The following is a 24,156-nucleotide window of genomic DNA, read 5'->3' as shown; positions in this document are numbered from 1 at the left end:
GGAGGGAGAAAAGCTCTTCTTCCTTCTTTATCCTAACAGAATCTCTCTAGTATCTCCTATTGGCAGAATGCAGCAGCCTTCACCAAGGAGGTGAAACGCTGAAATGTGCTTTGCAGAGTCAAGCATTAGCATCATAAAACCAAGTATAGAATAGTGGGTTTGGAGCTAAGAGACAATAGCTTGATAAGCAGCACAAATGGAAATTGGAAGGTCGTGGGCTCTATGTTTGAAGGGAGGAGCTTGCTACAAAGATGAAACTTCTAATTTCAGTTCCAAGTCAGTGACTTGAGGAGTGTGCCCACAAGCTAAGTTTCAATTGGAAGCTGAGCAGGCTCTCCTGATGAGCCGGCTGGTCTGGACAATGGCTGAGGGGCATCATTCAGCAGATGGTGGAGTCCATCTCCTTAACGCTTTTATAAATTTCAAAAATAAGGTAAGGGTGGGATGGTAAGAAATGCACTGTCTCAAATGCCAAGAGGGTTCCTAGCAGAGACAAAGCTCATTCTGAGATGCACAGATTAGAAGAGCTGGGCAACTCTTTGGCACACAGTGGTCTCAGTGGGCGGGATGATTGTGCATCTGAATTGTCTTTGATCCTGGTCTCGGAAGATGTTCTCCCAGTTCTTCAAGAAAATGGGACTTTAAGAAACAAAGTAGACTCAGAATTTTTTTTCTAAAGTAAGCAGTTGATATGATTAATGTAGTCCATTGGGAAGATTAATCTAGCAGTGACTTGTTAGGTGAAAAAGAAGAGCGAGACCCTGGAGACAGGAAAGCCGATTAGACAACTAAGCGTATGATCTGACCTATGGCTGTGACCAGGGGGGAACTGGAAAGACAAAAACATAAACATCATGCAAGAGAGAAAGGAAAAGCAAGTAAAATTATAGCAAATGAAACTTATCACATTGTTTTATAGCCTGTTGTTAATAAGTCCGTCTCCTTTGCTAGATTCTGAGCAATGTGCTTACAAAGACATTTTCTCATTTATCATTGTTATAGCAGGAGGAGGGAGACAGACTCTGACAGAAGGGCAGCAACATTGTTAAAACACCAAGAGAGCAAGACTTCTCTGAGAGCAGCTTAGTGAGAAGAGTACCACTGGTGGAGACTTGTGGGGGTGGGGTGCAAAATAAATGTAAGCAGTGTTGGCAGCTTCGGGACAGTAACCCGAGTGACACTGGCAGGCTCTGCCTACAGCGACTGGCAAAGTCATGAGGTCAAGTGTCATCAGCATCTGTCATGCAATAATAGCTGAGTCCGTAAGGCTATCAGGTGGACAGAGAGAGGTACAGATTTCTGCAGAGTTCTTGTAATGGCTGCCAAGGAGAAGGTATCTGAAAGCTCCACAATCTTGTTACTGGAGGGGACACCTTGGGGATAAGGTAATTACAGTGATGATGGTGGTGATAAAGTAGCATCTAAACTTTGCTAAGTTCCTTCTATAAACCAGGAGCTAAATGTTACACATACATTATCTTACTTAATCCTTATAGACTAATCATAAAGTGGGTACTATTTTCATTATACCCACTCTACAAATTGTGGAACCTGGGCTTAGCAAATTAAAGTGAGCTGGTCAAGATCACATGGATATAAATGGAAGACTGAGGCTTGCTGTCTCAAAAGACGATGACATGAAGAAACTCAGGACCAGGAATGCCTTTCATTACAATTACTCCTACCTTTGCTCATTGTTTCCTTCCAGGCTCAGACAGGCTGGAAACTGAGGGTGCTCTCCAATGGCTTGTGGTGATGGACAGGCTCGATTAAACCATAATTCCTAAATACATTTGGAATTGTAGTGAAAAAGAATGTTTATAATTTGTCAGAAAAGCTATAATAAGTATTTTAGAACCCAATAAATTATTAGACAAATGAAAATAAGTTATCATTGTTTGGTTTTACATGCAGATATGTGTTAACACACAGGTTAGGAAGTGCAAATACTTGAAAAGAACGACGCTTGTATCTCACAGAGAAAAGAGTTGGGCATAAGTTAGAAAATAGCTTTGGCCTCTTTATTTGGACCTTATAATCACTTGTGACCCTGGGGTGGCACTAAGCCTTCAAATATAAACTGATTTTCTCTGGTGTCTGATGGTAAGCTGTTGGCCTTCATTATGAGTATGGCATTGAATATATCATTTCTTATCATCATCTGTCAAGGAGAAAAAGCAAAGTAAGGATTAAGGAAGTCCTTAAGGGATAAGCTTAACACTGATGATACTTTTACTGCCTCAGATTTTCTGTGCGCAACATTATACGCACTGCAAAGGTGTTGCCATAAGACCCCGAAGAGTAGAGGTGAGAGAACTGGGAAAAATTCTGAACAGTGATAGTGAACTTATCATTCAATGCAATGTAAGTTACACTTAAAGCTGGGAATCAACAAATCACTTTAGCCATCACCTAACAAAGATCAAAATGCCTGTCTAAATTGGAAATCACCTTCTTTCCCCCAAGTGGACCTCAGCCTACTTGAGAATTATAGAAATTATTCCCCTGTAGTTTTAGAAATGGTCTGGGATGGTAGAGAGAAGACTGTGATAGATTGCTGTTCCCTACTACCTTCTCTTTATTTCTTCCCTTTATATCATCTTTCCAGCACTCGTGCCTCCAAGAGATTGTGTAATCTTGGACAAATTATTCACTCTTAGTTTTAATTTTCTCCACACTAAAGCTGAGGCAGTTGTATTTGTGCTTTTTTCCTGTGACTTCTTCTACCATCTGATGATTTCCCCTCTTCATTTCCCAATTTACAAAGCTGAGATTGATTAAAAAAAAAAAAGCAGTAGAGGAGTAAAAGAGAAAACAGAGTACACATTGTAGCTCTTCAGTTCAGGAAAATATTTGTTGTTATTTATTAAGCAATATTTGCTTAAAATATAAAATATTTTATATAAAATATAAATACAAAGATATTTTCTTCTAATTTCTTTCTTAAAATATTTAGCAACTTCTCTTGTTTGTTCCTTTTTTATATTGTCTTACCCTCTTTGAGAATATTAATTTTACTTATTTTAAAGTCTCCTTCTGATTATTCTATTAGTTCTATTTCTTGAAGTGTAAATTCAGATTGTTGGTTTTATTGCCCCATCCTTTGTGGTGTTGGTGCTTCTCAAATATTTGTGATTTGTGATTTGTGATTGTGAGCTCAAGTTTGCAACTGATATTTCCCAGTAGATTGTCCACCACCAACTTAAATTTGCTATAGATTTTTGGTAGATGTGCTTTTTCTGGTTAAGAAGCTCTTATCTGTTGTTAGACTGCTAGAAATTTTGTCACGACTTGGCTTAATCCACCTATTGTGTTTTTAATATCACTGACAGTATTTTTGTTTTTAGAAGATCTTTGGTTCTTTATCATTTTTTTCCTTCTTTCTAGCCTTTATTATCCTCCTATTACCTTATTATAATTTCTATTTCTTCAATAATTTTAAAATTCAGCATTCAGCAAGATACTTTGCAACTTTCTCTGGCTGTTGAGACTGTGCTTTCAAGGCCCATTTATGTGAATGAGGCCACCTTCGAGGCTGTGCCGTGTTTGCAGGACACTCGGTCTCAACTACTCTCCCTGTGCTGGTTTAAGGGTACTCTCCTGTTCCCACTGAGTGTTAGTAATTCATTCTGCAGTGCCCTGGGGCTGTGTCACGTCTGATATCATGTCATGGTATCAGTTACAATGGTATAGCTTTGAGGACACTCTTCAGTTTTGGCACTAGGAAATTTCCTTTTCTTTTATTCTGTCCTTTTCTTTTTCTTTGTTTAAGTTTGGCTGTGATTTCCATGTTTCTGTTTTATTTTGTCTAGTACCTCTATATATTTCCATGTTGCTGGAAAGCATTATAAGATATAAATGCTATAATAAACATTTCTGTATATGTTCTTTACATACTAGTTTAATTTGTTTTTTTATAGAATAAATTCATACATATGAATCTTCTGGTACAAAAAGAAATGCAATTTGGATTTTTGATGCATTTTTCAAACTGTCATCGAGCACGTGTACCAGTTTACACTGATACCAGTAGTGTCTGAGAATACCTGTTTCTCCAGAGACATGCTGTTTCTTGAAGGTTAAATAAAAGTTTACCAAGTTAAAGAGGGGAGAAATTCTTTCCAAACAGAAGGAATGGTAGGCGAAAGTGCAAAGAAATATTCAAAATATGTCTCCGGGGAGTTATAAGAGGTTCACTAGAACATAATAGTAAGATCATGGATTCATGAATCATAAAGGATTAAAAATTTTTGATGTGTTAATTTCTTACCCACATCCGGGGAAGGTGGCTAAGTTAATTAACCTCCTGGACCTGATTTCTTTGTCTCTTGTGAAATAACAGTCACATAATTTTTAGGTTTCCAGTGAGTATTAAATAAAATTATACTAGTAGTGTACCTAGCAGGTTATCATTCAATAGTAAGTTGTATCTCATATAGCCATGCTTAGAACAATAGGTCCATAATAACAAAGAGCTGAGGGGGAGGAGGGAAAATAATTCTGACTCCATAGTCTGAAGGTCTCTTTAGGTCAGAAAAAGAAACGCTTTAGATTTATTTTCTGGGCTTTGTAGGATAAGAGAAGCCTTTTACTTTTGCAATGTTAAACCAGCCATGCATTTCTGGGATAAATCTCAGTTGGTAATGACGTATTATCATTTTTATATATTTCTGGATTTAATTTGCTAATATTTTGTTGAGAAGTAGGACTCTATTTCCACAAGGGATAATAGCTGTGATTTTACTCTTCTTATAAAGTCTTTTCTCGATTTTAGAATTTGAGACATGCCAAACCCATAGAATACACTGGGAAGTCTTCCATTCTCTTCAATTTTCTGGAAGCTTTATTTAGAGTTAGCAACATGTTTTTCTCCCAAAATTTGTTAGATTTCACCAGCAAAATCCTTTGGACCTGTAAAGGTTTTTAACTACAAATTAAGTTTCTTTAATAGCTATAGGGCTATTTAGGTTATATACTTCCTTTCAAATGAGTTTTGGTAGTTTGTGTCTTTTAAGGAATTGGTTCGTTTTGATGAAGTTGTCTAATGTATTGGCCTAAAGATATTCATAATAATTTATCTTTACCATTTAACTATCTATAGATTCTGTAGTGATGTCACCTCTCTCATTCCCGATGTCAGTAATCTGTGATTTTTCTGTTGTATCACTGATCAGCTTGGATGGAAGTTTAGCAATTTTATTGGTCTTCTTGGAGGAATAACTTTTGTTTGCATTGATTTTCTCTATTGTTTTTCTGTTTTACATTCCATTGATTTCTGCTATGATATTTATCATTTCTTTTCTTTTGCTTCCTTTGGTTTTAATTTCCTTTTCTTTTGTAGTTTATTAAGCTGGAAGCTGAGGTTATTGATTTGAGATCTCTCTTCTTTTCTAACCCTTGTGTTTAGTGCTATAAATACTTTAGTGCTGTAAATTACTGCTTTAGCAGCATCTCATAAATTTTGGCATGTTGTGTTTACATTTTTGTTCAGTTCAAAATACTTTCTAATTAAAATTTTTTTTTTTGTCTAACAGTTAATTTAGAAGTGTATCATTTCTAAATAACATATCTAGCTTCCATATCTTTGGCGACATTAAAGAGATCTTTCTGCTAATGATTGTTCTCTGACCATTGTGATCAGATAACATGCTGTGCATGACTTGAGAACATTTAAATTTATTAAAATTTGTCTTATGATCCATATTATGGTCTATCTGGGTAAACCTTCATGCACACTTGAAAAGAATGTGTCTTCTAGTGTTGTTGGGTGGAATATTCTGCAAATATCAAACAGGTCAAATTGCTTGATGGAATTGTTCAAGTCGTCTACATCCAGACTGATTTTCTGTCTACTTGTTCTATCAATTATTGAGAGTGTGGTATTTAATTGTGAGTTTGTTTATGTCTCCTTGGGTTTTTTCCCCCATGAATTTTGGAGTTCTGTATTAGATACATAAATATTTAGGATTGTTTTGTGCTTTTGATGAATTGCCATTTTATCATGAGGAAATAACTTTCTTTTTCCTCATTACCATTCTTTGCTCTAAAGTCTACTTTGTCTGATATTAACATAGTTATTCTATCTTTTTAAACTAATGTTGAATGGTGTAACATTTCTCATACTTTCATTTTTAATCTATTTATGTTTGTATATTTAAAGCACATTTCCTGTAGGCAGCATATTGTTGAGTCTCGCTTTTTTATCCAATCCAACAGCTTCTATCTCTGAATTGGGATAGGTGGGTTATTTTCATTTCATCTGGATGTTGATATGGTCAGATTAAAGTCTGTTATCTTACTATTTGCTTTCTTTTTCTCATCTGTTATTTGTTCCTCTTTTCTTCTTTTTCTGCCTTCTTTTGGATTACAGAGTATTTTTCATGACTGCATGTTATCTCCTTTGATAGTCTTTGTTTTGTTACTTTGGTTACTGCATTAGAATTTGCAGTAAACATCTTTAACTAATCAGAGATTAACTTTAAGTGATGTTATGCCATTTTAGATATAGTATAGGAAGCTCATAACTATATACTTCCATTTCTCTTGTGCTTTTGTTGCCATTTTTTTTATATATGTTATATACTTCACACAATATTGCTGTTATTTTTTAAGCAGTCAGTTATCTTTTAAAGAGACTTAAATAATAAGAGAACAGTTCACTTTTAAACTTTTTAGCCTTAGATTTCCATTTGGGAGTCTGCTAAAACCTATGGACTATTTCCCCAGAAAAAGTACACATAGGCACAAAATATACCCTAAGTATTGCTTATAATTACAGGGGACTTTCTGAACCCTGAAGCCCTTCAGAGACCCCTGTTTTACAAAGCAGAAATGTCCTGTAAGCAGTGGGGGTTCAAAAACACTGGAACTGCAGCTGTTAGTCTTAATATGATTTCATTTGCAACAATATTTGTGAAGTCTGTGGAAATTCTCATTGTAATATATTCATACAATGTCATAGTAAGCAGCCATAACATAATAATTTTAAGGAGATGTACCCACATAAGAAAATGACAATGAAATATTGTTATGCGACAAGAATAAGATACAAAATTGTATACACACAGTGATCATAACTGTATGTCTCTTATGAAGTTTTTGGCTGCAAGTTACAGAATACCTGAATAAAAGTGGTGTAAACTATAAATGCTTCTTATTTCTCAAATCAGTAAGTATATACCTCCACAATGTCAGTTTCTCTTGACCACCATTTCATGATCGTAAAATGGCTGAACATTTCTCACCTCAAATCCTCTTCACACATCTCTATTTTAACAGGAAATAAAATATTTCCCAGAAGAAATAACTACCTTTCTTTAATTGACTACCCCTCAGCCCTCATTGGCCAGGACTGGGTCACATACCCTTGCTGCCAAGGAGTCTGGGAACACAAACATTTGGTATTTTCAGCCTCTCTTGTGGAAAGTGGTTTCCTCTAGCAAGAAAGAAACGTTGGGAGACTACTCTGGCACAATAAGCATATGAAAATATTCTGGAGACAAATTCAACAAGACAATAATACACAGTAGGTTGTGAACATTTATTTTACGTTTTCCAAATTTTCAGAACTATGATCACAATACTTTCATGAATAATTTATTTAATTGGAGAACGATTACCTTAGAGTTAGACATAATAATCTCAAACAACTCACATTCTTCTTTTTTCTTTCTTAAGATAGTGATGTCATCCTGGTCGTCTCCTTTTCAGTTAGCTAACACTTCTGAATTGACTAGAGCATTGATTTCTTACATTAGAACATTTAAAGAAGCTGGCTGGTAACTACCCATAACTTCTTTTCCCTTTCTTAGTTTCATTATTGATGGCAATAGCATCTGCTTTATGATGGGAGCATGACATTATTAGTGTAAATAAATGTTTTCCTTCAAGTGGAATTATTCTTTTACTTCTACTTCTCAAACATTTTTATGAGCACTCAATACATACTAATTTATTAATTTTTAACTTCTTGCTTTAGTGCTAATAAATTAAAATAAACAAATAAATGTTATGGTATCATTTATTATTTTTAACTAACAAAGGCACATATAATCTTGTGTAATTTAAACAATGAATCCTTGTTAAAAATTTATCTGATGAAAAAGTTGAATGAAAAGTTCTCATTTTTGGAACATTTATGAATTTGCTTCCCATTCGTATGTCTTAAAGTCATTTCGGTGAATCTTAATGAGGGAGGCAAGTGATACAGGTGCTTTCCTTTAGCGTATTCACTTTGAGTGATAAGAACATTAGTATCTTTGATAGGCTACTTAGATAAGACAAGAAAATAAGGGGTTCTGTGTACATGACATCAATAAATGGATTATTTTTCTTGTCTTCCCCATGATCCTGTTGTGTTTTGTTTTTCTTTACGACTTCTATGGTCAATCAAATATATAATTTTAATTTTAGCTTAATTTTAGAATTGAGAAGACATTGTTTTAGTTTACTATGTTGCCTAGAGCAGTTATGGGTTGGACATATATATATATGCTATGTATATTGCAATTCAAGTTTTAATTTTTCCTACTTACCAATGAAGACTCTGTAAGAGAAGAAGGAAACGCAATACAAATGGCAGCATCAGTGGAAAAGTATCACTCCAAGCTCACATGGTGGAGTTAATGCCAATGACTTTTCTACATCTGGTTCTTGAGTCATTTTTTGCAGTTCCACTTCATTATTTTTACTGTGTAGTCTTTTAGTGCCATCAATATATTTGAAAATAAAAGTTCATTCAGGTAGTTTTAAAAATACATAAGTAAAATGATAAGAAAATACATTATTAAAATAAAAATTTCCAGTTTTTAATAAACAGTCATGCAACTGTATTTAATATTTCTGGAAAAAAGAGGAGGGTGTTAAATAGCCTCCACATTTGAAAATCTTAGCACGTTTGGTTTAAAGCAATACCAATACCTTCCATCCAAATTTCTTAGAAATGTATCAGTTTTTTACACCCTTGTAAGCTAGATATTGATATATAATGAAGACTTACATAACATCACCCATTTTTACATACCCTGCAAAAGTAGAATTTGGTATGACGCTGCTTTAACTTATGCTACGTTCAAGTGAATTCATTAGTGTCAGGATACAAAAGAGAATTTCAGAGCTGTGATTCTTTTTTAATACCAGTCCTGAGATTATAGCATGATAGCAAGACCATGTTATATTATAATCTCCAACTGAATAGTGCAAATAGGTAATGAAACAGTGGTTGTATATTAATCCTAAACTATGCATTCTGTCTCATAGAAAAATATAGTTTTTTCCCATTTCTTCATCTATTGAGATTAGAGAATTCATTCTGTCCTGATACTGATATCCTGACAAGCTGACTGAAATAATCAAGTTAAGGGAATTTGACATGCCACCAAACCTTTCTTAATTCATTTAAGATCCCAGTCTGTATCAGGCATTGTGCCAGGCATTTGCTATTGGAAGTTAAGTGAGATGCAGTTCCTAATCTCAAAGATCTTAGTGGGTAAAAGAAGGATAGACATGCAAATAATACATGCCCAACATATATTTGTAGCACCTTGTTCAGAATCTGGGATACAGGAGGCACTGTAATGTGTTACTGGTAGTAGTGCTATTACTACTAGTATTATTACTACTCATACTATTACAACTAATGCCTGACGTTTATTGAATGCTTATTATATACCAGGCACTTTTCTAAGCACTTTATTCATTTTATTACTCTTAAAAATGCAATGATGTAAATGCCTTATTTGCCCATTTTATTGATGACACAACCAAAGCACATACCCATTGTGTTAAGGTATTGACTTGGTACCGTGGCCAGCTCTACCTGGTGCTATCGGGGAAAGCGTCATAGATGTGCTAAACTCTGAAAAGAGAGCACATGTTCATGAGGCAAAGAACCAAAACCGTGGACAGGCAAAGGAAAGTCGGTGTAAAGAGGCAGGAAAGATAAAAAGGAGAAGAACTGTGAGTATTTCAGTCACTCTCAAGTTTAAGGTCAAGTAGAGAACCAAGATGAGGTTTGAGGAGTGGAGAGATGGCCTAACCAAGGAAGGGAAAGTGTCATTGCCATACTGAGTTTAAATGGGATACAGAGAAGGGATTAGATGTAGGAGATATTTAAAAGATAAAGATCACAAAACTTAGCGATATAAGAGGTAAGAGAAAAATGCTAGCTTTCCGGCTTGGGTGAGTGAGTGGATCATTGAAAAGGATGGCTGGGTTCTACGGTGAGACGGAAACTTCCGTTTTAGCTATGGTGATTTTGAGTTTCCTGTCAAATATCTAGGTGGTATGCTCAGTAAGTCCATATTCCAATCTGGAGCTCAGTGGAGAAAGCCACCCCGGAAGAACATAGAAATATTGCTAGTGTGTATGCTGTTAGCCAAAGCCGTGGAAAGAGATGACAGCACCCTGGGGGGATGTGTAGAGAGAGGAGAGAAGGGAATGTGTTGAGTGAGAAGAGGACGGCAAAGAAAATGAAGCAGCAAAATGGAATGAGAGGGAAAGACAGGAAATATAGAAGAAAGAAAAATGAAGAGGCAAAAGAAAGCGGTGTTTCCGAAGACAAGAGGACATCTCTCTTCCCCCGCCCATACCACAACTAAAGTGTCCCTCAGTATGAAAATAAACACAACCACATGAAGATAAACATCTCGCTTATAACAGTTAACACTTTTTAAAAACTGTGTTCTTGTTTTACCCTAAAAATCATTTCTCTTCCCCTAAATCTTATTATTCTGAATTCATTGATTGTGGGAAAGCTACAATCGTTTGAATGTTGCCATTCTCTTAGATAATTTATTAGGCATTAGATATACATTGAAATAGTTTATTCTTATTTTTCTTTCTTATTTTATAGTGAAGTCTTCTAGAAAGATAAACAGTAGTACACCCAGATACCTCTATCACAGCACAGGGTTTTGTCATAGATATGGTTCAAAAATGTTTGTTGAAGAATTAATAAATCAATAAAACAGGGGTCTATTACTCTAAATCCTTTAAGAGTAGTGTTGGTTACAACTGGCTCTTTTAATTTAAGAATATCTATTTTAAATAATACCTTAATTTGGCCTTGGCAGAATAAAATTTATACTTAAAGAATGAAGCGTACTGAGAGCAAAATGGTCCCAATCTCTACTTTAGAATGATGCAAATCAACTACCTTGTTTAAGAAAAATTTAACTCTCACAATTCTTTCAGAAGTTAGAAAACCTGGGAACAATAAAAAGATACTACATATTTTCTTGTGTGACCATAAAATCACATGCATTTTAAATTTAGTTATGTGACGAGGAAGTGTTATATGTCTGTGGCAGGATTAATTTTTGCTCTGTCGTAACTGACCTGGCGCTATAGTTATTTTAAACCCTACAAATAAAGAAGGTTTATGGTTGCCAAATACTAGGCGCCATCTAGCGGCCATTGGGAGTTAAGACAAATGGTCAGAAGAATTCCAAACGACTCTGTAATATTCATTTTTTTTTCCCCATGGTGAGTTATATTTATCGCTTTCTGAATGATATAATCTAGTTTTAAGAAGGTTTCAAATCCCTCAAATTTATAATCCTACAAGTGAATATAAATCCTTCAGGGCTATTGGTGTCTAGTTAGAATCTTGATTAGTTTAAAGTTTCAAATTTGTGTCAAGAGATTTTCTTACTTGATTTTAGTAAAAGGGATATTACCATCTAGTACATTCTAATTAAAATGAATGTTAGAAATTGTACTGTTTTCCAAAGTTCTAAAATTTATATTTTCCTTTTCTTCCCTAAAATAGAGTTGACTATAAATTGGGCATGCCCTACGAAGCTAGATTAAGCGTCAAATAAAAGTACTTGAGTGGTATTAATAATTCTCATAGTCACTTTGAATGCAGAAAATCAATCAGCTTTGGATTTACACAGAAGATAGATATAAAGTTTCATGAAAATTCTTAACATTTTAGAATCCCCAAATTTAAAACTAGAGAGAAATGTGGACAAAATCCAGTTCTAGTGACTGTTAAGAATTCTGTTTTTAAAAATTTGTTGGAAATAAAAGATTAATAAGTCATCTTTGTTGTGTCCTTGATAAGCATAGTAATATGATGATGCATTACTTGATATTGATATTCTTTCTGATGGTAAGCATAATCTCTAAAGAAATAGTACATGAGATTAGAGCTCATTTTACCAGATCAAAGTGAAAATTGAGAAAAATGAACATTATCATCATCTGGACATCTGGCATTTATAAGCATTCTTATACAGTTTTGATATAACACGTTCATTTTATTGCGGCAATAGTTCATCACACATTTCTTTTGAGTAGACTTTTCCAACTTGGGACATTCTACACTAATCCCATGATAAAGCAAAGGTTTATTAATCTTCTCTAATCTGGCCTGGAAGGATGTCATTTCTGTGTAACAGTCCTGGTGAACTAATGGGAAATGAAACACTTAGAATTTATGAAATATCACTTGTTTAGTAGAACTTATATATAAAATGCATGGGCAAAGTTTACATGCAGTCAATCAACAAATATTTATTGAATATCTACTATAAGCAAAGAGCTGGGACTATATCTGTGAACAAGAAAGACAACGTTGTCACCTTTAAGGGGATAGTATTTTAAGAGTAATATTTAGAAGAGACTTTTGATAGATAAGTAAAAAATAAATAACTAAAAAAATTTCAGATGGTAAAAAATAAACTCATGGTGGAACGGAGAATAGGTGGATTGGAGACTATTTAGATGCAAAATAGAAAATTAATTAAGGAGGTCTTTAACAACTTATTTGATGATTTGAAAAGATTGGAAACTACTTATCAAGGCATTTTTATAGGCACTTAGAGATTTATATTCAGAAGTAGTTTGGTGCAATATCATTTCCTATCATAACTTGTGCCATTGTGATAAGTTAACATACATCTCCGAGTTTTAAAAGTCAAATACTAATGAAAACAGTAACCAATCACTACAGTGTGCCTCATTATCTACAGCTTTGAAGAGGTTTGTGTAACCAGGATATTGAAATGTTTAACTCAGTAGGACATAACATGAAATTATTTTATTTTTTTCACCAATCACTGCCCCAACCAGGACTATGTTAAATCTTATTTCCTGATGGGTAGCAGATCTCCTAAGAATATCTGAGCAGATTTCCATAGCTTTCCGGTCATTTGAAGTTATTAAAATCTCATTCACTCTTAGTCCAGTTTTTCTCCTGCTAGCTAGAACCTGATAGAACCTGAGTGAGGGAAAGGGAGGAAAATTGGTTTGCTACTTCACCCTTTATCCTGCCTCTGATTCTAGCTTCTTAAATTTGGGACTGGGGAGAAGGATTATGGAGAAAGGGCTAAAATCTTGTTCCTAACTGGGCAAATGGTCGGAGGGCTCTGCTGGGTGGTGCTGCTTTCTGGGGTATCGTTGGTTGATTAACACTGTATGGTGGGAAGTGACTGATGCTGGTCCTCGTGGAAGCAATGAGCCTTAGCCTTGCAGCTGCTCCATCAGCCTTGTCCAACTCCTTTCTACTTGCAGAATAAAACTCTAGCTCCAGAAACCTATCCTCAGCTTCTTGTCACTGGGGTCCCAACAAGATGATTCAAGTTCAAGTATCTTCAATTGTGGCCATTTAATCGGTAGGAAACTGACTCATCCTTGCCACACCAAATAGTGAAAGTGGCTGTTTTGATAGTTTGGAGGATGTGGGCGCAACAAATTGCTAAATTTAGAAAGTGCACAGGGTCTGACTCGAATACTAATAACTGCAAAATTAAGGGGAGAATAGTGGTAGTTAGGTAGTGTGCTGGAGTTTAGTAAGGCATATGAAACCATTGCCTAATTTATGATCAAGGAGACCTTTGACTTCCCAATATTCTTAGGCCTTTTTAATGCCCAACATAACCCGGGGAACACAATAGGGAGTAAACGGTGTCATTTTAATTTTTTGAGTTGAAGACCCACCTGTTGTCTTCCAGGTTCAAGATACAAGAAATCTAAGGTGATTAGAGGTGGGAAAAGGTTGAGTGGAAAAGGGAGATTGTTGAATTCAGTCAAACAACTGGTTAAAGCATGTCACTAACGCTAGTAGCTGGTTATTTAAAAACACAACTGGTTATATAAATGTCAGTTTAGATGACACTCCATAACTTTTAAAATCATTTCTACAATACTTAGTATTTTTGTTGCAAAAATATAATTTCTTTATTAAAGAGGTGATTAATAAAGAAAATCACTCTTTGAAACTACATATTTTCTTTTTTCCTCATTCGTCTTATTGTAAATGTGAAACATGCATATTGACACTACGTCTAGAAAGTTCTTTGAGTCGCTTAGAGAAAAGCATTCAATAAATACAAGGGTTTATTATTATTATATGGTGAGTTTTGGGCAATAAAAAGCCCACATGATTCAGTTGTATTTTGTATTTTAGCTATTTACTTTTGGGCTCAAATGTCTTTGTAATAACATAAGGTGCCAGCGTGGGAATAATGTTCTGTTGAATCGGAACCCACAAAACTCCATGTGAGTAATGTGCTTAATACTCTAGATCACACCTGATTGATGCCAGTACAAATGTAAATACAGTTTTATTGCTGTAAGATACATTAGCTCTACTTATTGATCTTTATGTTTGTTTGTTTTTTATGATGGGAGCAAAGGAAGAGGAGCATGAGACTGATTAAGGAGATTTCACTGGTAAAATATTTAAATATCTTTTCTCATCATTGCTATACCACCTGGTCAAGTGAGGAACAACATTGGTCCTTTATTCTGAGACATCAGAATTCGGGAATAGAGAAATGAAGAGCTTACTTAAATATTTATGAATGTGAAATAAACTATCACTCATTTTGTCTCTTGGATATAAATCTGTTAAAGTGTATTATACACATTCTAATAATCTCTGTTGTTAGTGCCATCAAGTTGATTCTGATTCCTAGTGACCCTGTGGACAGCAGCGTGGAACCCTGCCCAGTCTTTTAGCGCCATCCTCTCTCCTACTGGCACTGTATCAGACAATGTTCCACTGCTGGTCACAGGGTTTCATGGCCAATTTTTTTGGAAGTGGGTGGCCAGATCCCTCTTCCTAGTCTGTCTTAGTCTGAAACCTCCTCAAAACCTGTCTACCGTGGGTGATCCTGCTGGTATTTGAAATACCAGTGGTTTAGCTTTCAGCATCACAGCAACAGGCAGCTGCCATAGTATAACAACCGACAGACAGACGATGGTGTGGTTCCCTGACTGGGAAGGGAACCCAGACCATGGTGGTGAGAGCGCTGAATTTTAACCACTAGATCACCATCCAATATTCTTAAAATTAAATAAATACAATAACATTTGCTTGAGACAAAAGCAATATAAAGTAAAATTACTAGAGGTAGTTATGGGAAGGGAAAAATATATGCCAGGAAGTAACAAAAGAGATACAATAAAATGGGTTAAAACAAAAGCAATATAAATGAAATTGAGTGGAAATAGCTGCTAGGACAGGAAAGGTGTACACAGGAAGTACAGGAATAGTGGGAAAGAAAGGCAGTAGGTACCAAAGAGAGACTCTTCTTTTAAAAGTTTCTATACTATCCCCCTTTACTCCCCCCCCCTCTTTATTTAGGGACTAGATAGAAAGTATCTTAAGGCTACCGTCAGGGAGTTTTAAGTTCATTGGTTCTTGTCTTTTAAAATTAAATTGGGACATCAGCTTAAATATGATAGACTGACTTCTTATGTTTATCTCCTCTGCATACACAAACCTCAATAAAATTACAGTAAAGAGATAAGTAAAGTGTTAGACAAAAAGAAAAAATAAAGTTGGAGGAAGAGGTGAAAAATTAATGAAAATTTTCAACACATTTTCTAAAAGTAGAAATCAGAAGGAGGATTGGTAACTAACTTAAGGTGGAATTGAGGGAGTTATAAGATAAATGCCTAAGGGGGAGAGAGAAAGCAAAAAAGCAAGAGAATTTGCCTGAAGAACTCCTGAAAAACACAGTGATTTGAAGCATCAGCTATGACAGAAGATGGAGGATGAGACTGAAGGTCTTATTCATAGTGATTAGGTCCTTGGGGCTCCTCATTCTTCCTTGCTATGATCCCCCTCAACCCTAAAGAGCACATTTCTAATACAGTGAATAAAAACAAATCCAGGACAAGGCAAAACAAATAAAAAACAGAAAGAAAATCAGAGCACCAAGAACACCATAAAGATGTTCTGAATAAAAGAATAAAGAGAAGATCCAAAAAGTGACAGACACAAGACAGGTCGAAACAATAACTGGAAACCAGAATGTAGTTTGAATTCTCTCAAAAATAACACTGGAAATCAGAAGGCAATGGAGCAATATTTTCAAATATCTGAGGACAGTTTTCTACTTGATAGAAATACCCAGCCAAACTATCAATACCCAGCAAAACTAATCAATCAAGTATGAAAGTAGAATAAAGATACCTTCTAATGTGTGTGGACAGAAAGACATATTTCCAAAACGTCTTTTCTTAGGAACCTAATAAAGGGTGAGTATCAGCAAAACATGGGAATCAACTAAGAATAGGGAAAACCTAGAATTTAGGAAATGGGTGATCCAATGCAGAAAACTGAAGAAGGAAAGTCCTAGGATGGCAGTTCTATTCCAGGGCTAGAGAGAATCAGTCCAACTTGACAGGGAAAGGACTGTATAAAGGGAAAGGCTTCCCAGAAAATAAATGGACCTAAGATGAGTTTGAACATTTGCAAAAATATTGGTTAAGTATGATAGATCTATCGAAAGAGTGACCAAAAACCTTAGTGATAGCTACATCACCTGTCACTAAAATTAATTAGTACCTAGACAACTAAGCAAACAAAGAAACTAAAAGGTCTTTCTGAAAAAGAAATTCTAGTTCATTACTTGGGTCAGCTCAGCGCTGAAAAGAGTTGCATGGTCCTAACAAGGTACACATGGCCTATTGTTTAACCAAACATACTGAGAGCAAGGAGGGAGCAGAAGTGAATGAGGGGAGGTGCATAGTACTTTAAAAGAGTTAACTAATTAACTAATCATAAATTAGAAAGTTGAATTGATATTGTATAATATTGTTAAATTGAGCGTATCTAGCATAAATACATTATTTAGGAATATTTAAGTCAATACCAGAAGAAACAGCTAAGGAAACTGAAAGATCTTGCCTTTAGGAGAAGGACTGGTGGTGGTGGTATAAGGGTTGGGTAGAAAACTGATGTTTTTTGTAAATATGAGGAATTTAATCATTGGTGAACTGTTAACTCTGTGTATGTATCACTTTGATCAAAATAAAATTTACTTTATATAATTACAATTACTGATTTGAGCATCTCCATCTGGGAGTTATTCCAACCACAATCTCAATGGAATATTATTTGTATATGTCAAAGCTTTCTTTCTAACTTAGGCGGTATATCCACATAAAGCAAATGAACAAATACCCAGAAAGGCAAAGTTTTAGGCAGTATGTTTAATAATTCCAGGTTATTGCAATTCCTTTCCTATACTTGCGAAAGTTCCACAAAGTAGTTAGTCTATTTTTGGATATGATAACTTTGCCTGAAAATGCAATCACTTTAGAAGACTTCTTGATTGCCTTCTGGGATTTTTGTCTATGCCTATTATTACAGGAGAAAACAAAGAAGCTACTGTGAAAGAAAGAAACTAATGTTTAAAGATATCTTACTCATCAGACTTCCAAAAATTCCTCAAAGTCTGCATTCTTGAAGCTCTTGAATGCCTCTGATCTCATTAAGAATTTTCTGAGCGTATAGGGAGAAAGCCCTACGCTAGGAGCTAGGCTTAACATATAACCCTTCCCTCAGTGACGTTTAAGTTATTCAGTTACTTTGTGGTCAAGAAATACATTCCAGATATCACACTATCTTGAAGAAAATCTCATTTAAAAATATTAAGGCATTATGAGTAATGTTTTAAATGATAGAATAAAGATGTTTCTTTTGTTCCAGAGAGACTAATAAGCTAATTCTGCTAAATTAATTAAACAAGGAGACCATTAGACTGAGGTGGCTCTAATGCCTTGGTGACCTATGTAAGCAAACCAAACTCTAAGCATGTAAATGTCTCAAGATTATGAAATGGAAACCTAAGGACAACCAACCATAGACAGCCAACTAGCCAATTAATAGCTTTTTTGCTTTGCTTCCACCTTTTCTCTATAAAAATCCCTCCCCAAGCTCCTGTTGTGGGGGTGCTTCTCAGCACCTCTGGCTTGGCACTGCCAGGTTAGAATCAATTTTTGCTCAGATAAATTCTTAAAATGTTTAATATGCTTCAGTTTATCTTTTAACATTTCCAATAAATTTCAGTTTGGCCAATTTTAATTTGCAAATTAAATAGTTTGAAAAATACTTCTCTTAAAGCTTTGAAAAATAGTTATACTAGATACATCAATCTATACAAAAAGGAAGACTGCCTCAAAAATTGTATTCAATAGCTAACATCACTGTCGTATTACGATTCCGAAGAAGGCTTGATGTCATATTCTTGCCTCACTATTCCAGTAACAGACCCACTTGCTCCTAAAAATATTTATGGGTTTCCTTGCTCCCTAAAATAATGTTTTTTCTTCTTGCAGATAAGAAAAACAGCCAACTCACTGAAAAATAATCCAGAATTTTTTGTGAAGAGTAGTAAGATAAGGCACAAGTTGATTCAGAAGGATTATTCCCAGAGCAATCTTGGAAGAAATTGATTGAACTGCCTAATTGAGTGGATGTGTTATTTTGAGGCAGCAAAACAGGAGTAAATAATCCATGAATAAACAAAAAATGTGATTGGGCTTAAAATTTTTGTCATTTTGACAATTGGGTCAAAACACTCTCCTTAGAAATGTGTTTTACCTGGTTATTTAGTAGCTTCTCTGAAGTATGTTAAAATGTTTGGTTTTTAACTTAGTGTTATTTCTTTTTAAATAAGAGCCCACACAGAGTAAATATGAATTGTAACTTTCTCAGGCATTACGTTAACTTCGTAATTACATAGTGGGGTGTGACTGTATTTCAAAAAATGTCAGATTAATTTATCTTTTGTATTTCTGGTCATTTAGAATTTTTGTTGCCATATGAAAGACCCTAACAGCTATAGCCAACTTGGCCGTACCTTCTGTTTTACTCATTAGAAAAGCAATAAATTCTACCAGTTTGTTGTACCTCAAACACTGAAATATGTTTGTCCTAGTGAGTAGAATCTCATATTGGAAGAGAGTGCACTAGTGGTTCTAACATGCCTGTTTTATTTAAACCAATGTATCCTTGAACACAATCTAAATCTCTCTAAGAATCTCATTGGTGAAGGGGCTTTGGAAAGCCCTTTCTATCCAAGACTGAAGTCTCAAAGAGTCCACAGAAGAGAAGTGGGACAGCTCACCTGCCACAGAATGCCCCTTATAGGAAGGGATATTTGTTCATCCATTCCTCAGTTCCTTTATTCACTCATCCATTCATTTAAATATTCAGTCTTCTGTTGTCCAAGTCTAATATCTCTTTGGAATTTTCAATTTAAGAGAGTAATTAAAAATAATCATTATCTCATAGGTGGTCCTGTTCACAGACCGTCTTAGATGATGGGATTATGGTATGTATATTTTAAGGGAAAACACAAATTGAAAATAAGAGGTTTAATTTTTCCCATTAAAAATAAGGGAAGATACTACAAAGCTACAGTGATCAAAACAGCATGGTACTGGTACAAAAACAGGTCCACAGATCAATGGAACAGAATTGAAAGCCCAGAGATAAAACCACACATCTATGGACAGCTAATCTTCGACAAAGGAGCTGAGGGCCTACAATGGAGAAAAGAAAGTCTCTTCAACAAATGGTGTTGAGAAAATTGGACAGCCACATGTAAAAGAATGAAAATCGATCATTCTTTTTCACCATTCACAAAAATAAACTCAAAATGGATCAAAGACCTAAATATTAGGCCTGAAACAATAAGTCTTCTAGAAGAGAATATAGGCAGTACACTCTTTGACATCAGTTTCAAAAGAATCTTTTCGGACACTATAACTCCTCAGATGAGGGAAACAATAGAAAGAATAAACAAATGGGACTTCATTAGACTAAAGAGTTTCTTCAAAGCAAGGGAAAACAAGATTGAAACAAAAAAACAGCCCACTAATTGGGAAAAAATATTTACAAGCTACTTATCTGACAAAGGATTAATATCCATAATATACAAAGAACTCACACAGCTTAACAACAAAAAAACAAACAACCCGATCGAAAAATGGGCAGACGACATGAACAGACATTTCTCCAAAGAAGATATAAGTATGGCCAAGAGACACATGAAAAGATGTTCATCATCACTAATCATCAGGGAAATGCAAATCAGAACTACACTAAGATATCACCTTACACCCTTTAGATTGGCAAAAATATCCAAAACCAAAAGTGACAAATGTTGGAGAGGTTGTGGAGAAAAAGGAACCCCCATACACTGTTGGTGGGAATGCAAACTAGTGCAGCCACTATGGAAAACAGTATGGAGATTTCTCAAAAAGTTAAAAATAGAAATACCCTATGACCCAGCTATCCCACTACTGGGTATCTATCCTAAGAACCTGAAATCAGCAATCCCAAGAATCCCATGCACCCCTATGTTCATCGCAGCATTATTTGCAATAGCCAAGACGTGGAACAAACCTAAATGCCCAGAAACTGACCACTGGATAAAGAAGATATGGTATATATACACAATGGAATACTACTCAGCCATAAAAAAGGACCAAATTGTTCCATTCACATCAACATGGATGGACCTTGAGGGTATTATGTTAAGTAAAATAAGCCAGACAGAGAAAGACGAACTCTATATGACCCCACTTATAGGTGGAAGTTAACATATAGAACTGATCGGTGGTTACCAGGGAAAAGGGGGGGTTGGGGGAGGGCACAAAGGGTGAAGTGGTGTACCCACAACATTATTAACAATAATGTATAATTGAAATCTCACAAGGTTGTAATCTATCATAATCTTAATTAAAATAAAAAAAAAAATAAGGGATGATATATCCCCTGCCCATTTCTTAGAGCATTTTCCTTTGTAAACTTGTAATTGTAAATTCTTTCTTTGCCCCTTTGAGATGTATGTAAATCTTTTTTAAAGTCTCCTTCCAGTTTTATAACCCAGGAATGTCTTTCTCAAGGGCCCAGAAACCATCCCTCTGGAATGTAAACGTCAAGGGAGACAGTGCCCCTATCTCCCAGTTTCTGTGGGAGGTGAGAGCCTAGTTCCAAACTGCAAAACTGCCTCCCATCATAAAGATAGAAGAAATTTGTTTTTCTTTTGTATAAACCCAATTACCAGGTGAGTTTAGGGTAAATTGTATGTGACAGATGGTGCTGTCAAGTTCACTTACTTGGGGAGTTGTTCTTGTTTATGGTGAAAACATGTATGTAATGGGTTGTATCTGCTTGGCTCCATAAAATGGTGATTTTCTTCCTGTCTTTGCAATCTCTTAATGGATTGCCTGTGATGCGCATCACATTCTGGTTTAATGCTTATTCAACAATAAAATTGTTTTCTTTCTCTTCTACCTTTGTGGATTGGGAAGATTTTGCTTTTAATTATATTTCCCCAACAATATTCAAATGTTTTCCAGGTAGAGCTGTTAATATGAGTCACTGGAGGGACTTAAAAACAAATTCCTTCCACAGATCTGCTGTGTTAGAATTTCTCAGGTCCAAGAATTGTGTTTAAAAATAAATGCTTCCCTGGTGATTCTGATGGTTGAGCATTGGCATCCTGGACTAATTTGACTGTTTGTATTGACTTATGTAAACATCTACTAAGTTCAGGCGTGAGACATTTTGCGTCCAACAAAAAGATAAATTCCTCAAGAGCAGGGACTCTACCTTATTTGAATTTTGACTCCTATATACAATCAGGCAGTAATGGCACTTGGTATAATGGTGACTCAATAAATCCTGCTTTGTTTGTTTCCAGGTCAAGAGGAAAAATACTTCTGTCTCAGAAATTCATTCTAATTTCTCTCTCCTTTATCCATCCTTAGCTACTTCTCCTAGATTCCTAATAGTCCTCTAAAAGTCCCATCATTCTTTGTTAGCATACTACTGTAGGAGAGCAAGATTTACCACCCCCAAGTGTGTCTCTTTGATATGAAAATTAATTTAGGCTGATTATTTTTCAGAAACAGAAGACTCAGGACGTTTTTCTTGTTACTTTCCCCTTAATTGCCTAAAAGAATTTAAATAAAAGGGCTGTTCCTGGAGTAGAGCTATCACCAGAGATATCTACAAAGAATATGGGTAAGGTGTGGTGGGGAAGACTCCGCAGGGCCTAGAGATCAGAGTCTACTCTGTGTCTCATTGTCTCTGCACGGCCCAGAAAACATTCGTTTACCAAACATCTGCTTTTCCAGCTCCATGTGAATTGCCTTCCTCGCTTTGAAGTCCCAAACCACTACCCACCTCTCCTTAGCTCAAGACGGCATATAAGCCTCAACTGCCCGATTTGTCCTTGGGCCCCCCATGTTCTTGTGGAATCCACATATGTACGAAATTAAATTTGATTTTCTCCTGTTAATCTGTGACATATCAATTTAATGCTTAGACCAGCCAGAAGAATCTAGAAGGGTAGGGGGAAACTTCTTCCACTCCAACTCTACATTATAAACTCATGAAGCTTTCAAAACTTAATCTCTACCTTGAACGATTATTATTTAGGTCCGTCTAATTTGTTCATATGTAGTTACCATAAGAAAGCAAAGAAAAGCAAAACAAAACATTTGAATCATTTTTCTTAATTTTCTGGTAGTTGTGAAAGTGATAGTGCTATAAAATATTTTCAGTTATATATCATCTTTTATTAAAAAATTCAGTCATTTGTCATGTAATACCATAATTTATGATATTCATAGATTCTATACTCATTCTATGGGTGGGTACATTTATTTTGCATAGTAACTTGTGTCAAGGATATAAATAAAAATGAAGTAATTTTTTCTTTAAATATTTAAACTAATTAAAAAATTTGAACTGCCAAATAACTATGTCAATATTCAAGTTTATTTCCAAGTTTTTCTCTCACTCTAATACAAGCCTTATTATGACAAAGTTTTCCAAACTATATTTATATGTATACATATGTATACATGTATATATGTATATTTATGCCTGGATTTATTATTAATAATATGTGTTTATTATTCTGTCCCAATTCTTTTTAAAAAAACTATTGACAACTGAGTTTACAAGGAGAATTGAAGTGTCACAACCATTTATTGATTGGAAATAAACTACGCTATATAATTTTCGGAGGTTTCTCCCAAAGATTTCCTGGGTCCAGCTCATCAGAATTACTCGTTGTTAAAGTAGTGCCTCGGGGTTCAGTTCTTGGACTCTTATTTTTTTACACACACACACATATATGTAGTTATTTAAAGCTTGAGTTCGTTTGCAGGAAATAATAATTATCCAAGTTTTTGCTGATATGTATGTGAATGTATATATGTATGTTTTATAAACTGTGCTTGCTTATGCAACTTCCGAAAGAAGCTTCAAACACAATCTTACCGAGTTGAATATTATCTAATTAACCAACAAGTCCTGACAGATCCAGGGTTATCAGGAGACAATCACAGCCCTCAGGTGCTGTGGGGCACTGGGTGCGGCTAAGTGCCTCTAATTCCCCAAGGGTGTGATTAGCTCATGATAACAATGCTCCCTTGAGTTGTTTTATTGCTTTTAAAACAAGCCTTTATTGTGCAGAAAAATGTTTATTTTTATGCAGGAGGAGGATGGAGTTGACAGTTTAGACTGTTGAGTGAATAGCAGTTACTTCTGACTTGTGGTACATGCCCTGACAAATCTGCTCATTTAGAATGCTTCCCAGCCAATCCTGGTGTTGTGACTACCTCGGTCCTTCTGCAATAAAGCTCAACGTCCATATGGGACAGTTGTAAAATTGTGTCTTCAAGTTAATGGTGGGAGTTCTCTAAAATTAGAGAGTGATCCATTTTGTAGAATATCTGCGTGTGAAAAATTGACCCATGATTCAGTGCAGGAAAATATTTGGGGTACTCAAATGAATGGGCTCAAACCCCATGATTAAAGAGATCAGCTAATTTGGGAACTACAGATGCACACGGGTGAAGTTGTGAGACCCACATCAGAAAACTTTACTT

At 35.3% G+C, this 24,156-nt stretch overlaps 1 long non-coding RNA gene across 1 annotated transcript; it reads left to right on the top strand.

Moving 5' to 3' along the window:
- The first annotated feature begins 279 nt into the window (after positions 1-279).
- Positions 280-21,544, top strand: LOC139083058 (uncharacterized). The gene is made up of 3 exons (XR_011539559.1): positions 280-433; positions 14,643-14,679; positions 18,580-21,544. It is a non-coding gene; the product is annotated as an uncharacterized lncRNA (long non-coding RNA).
- Positions 21,545-24,156: the final 2,612 nt, after the last annotated feature.

The sequence above is a fragment of the Equus przewalskii genome, chromosome 4, assembly GCF_037783145.1.
Source record: "Equus przewalskii isolate Varuska chromosome 4, EquPr2, whole genome shotgun sequence".
Classification (NCBI taxonomy): domain Eukaryota; kingdom Metazoa; phylum Chordata; class Mammalia; order Perissodactyla; family Equidae; genus Equus; species Equus przewalskii.
Note: the sequence above shows the minus strand (reverse complement) of the source record. Positions and strands in the feature narration are given on the sequence as shown.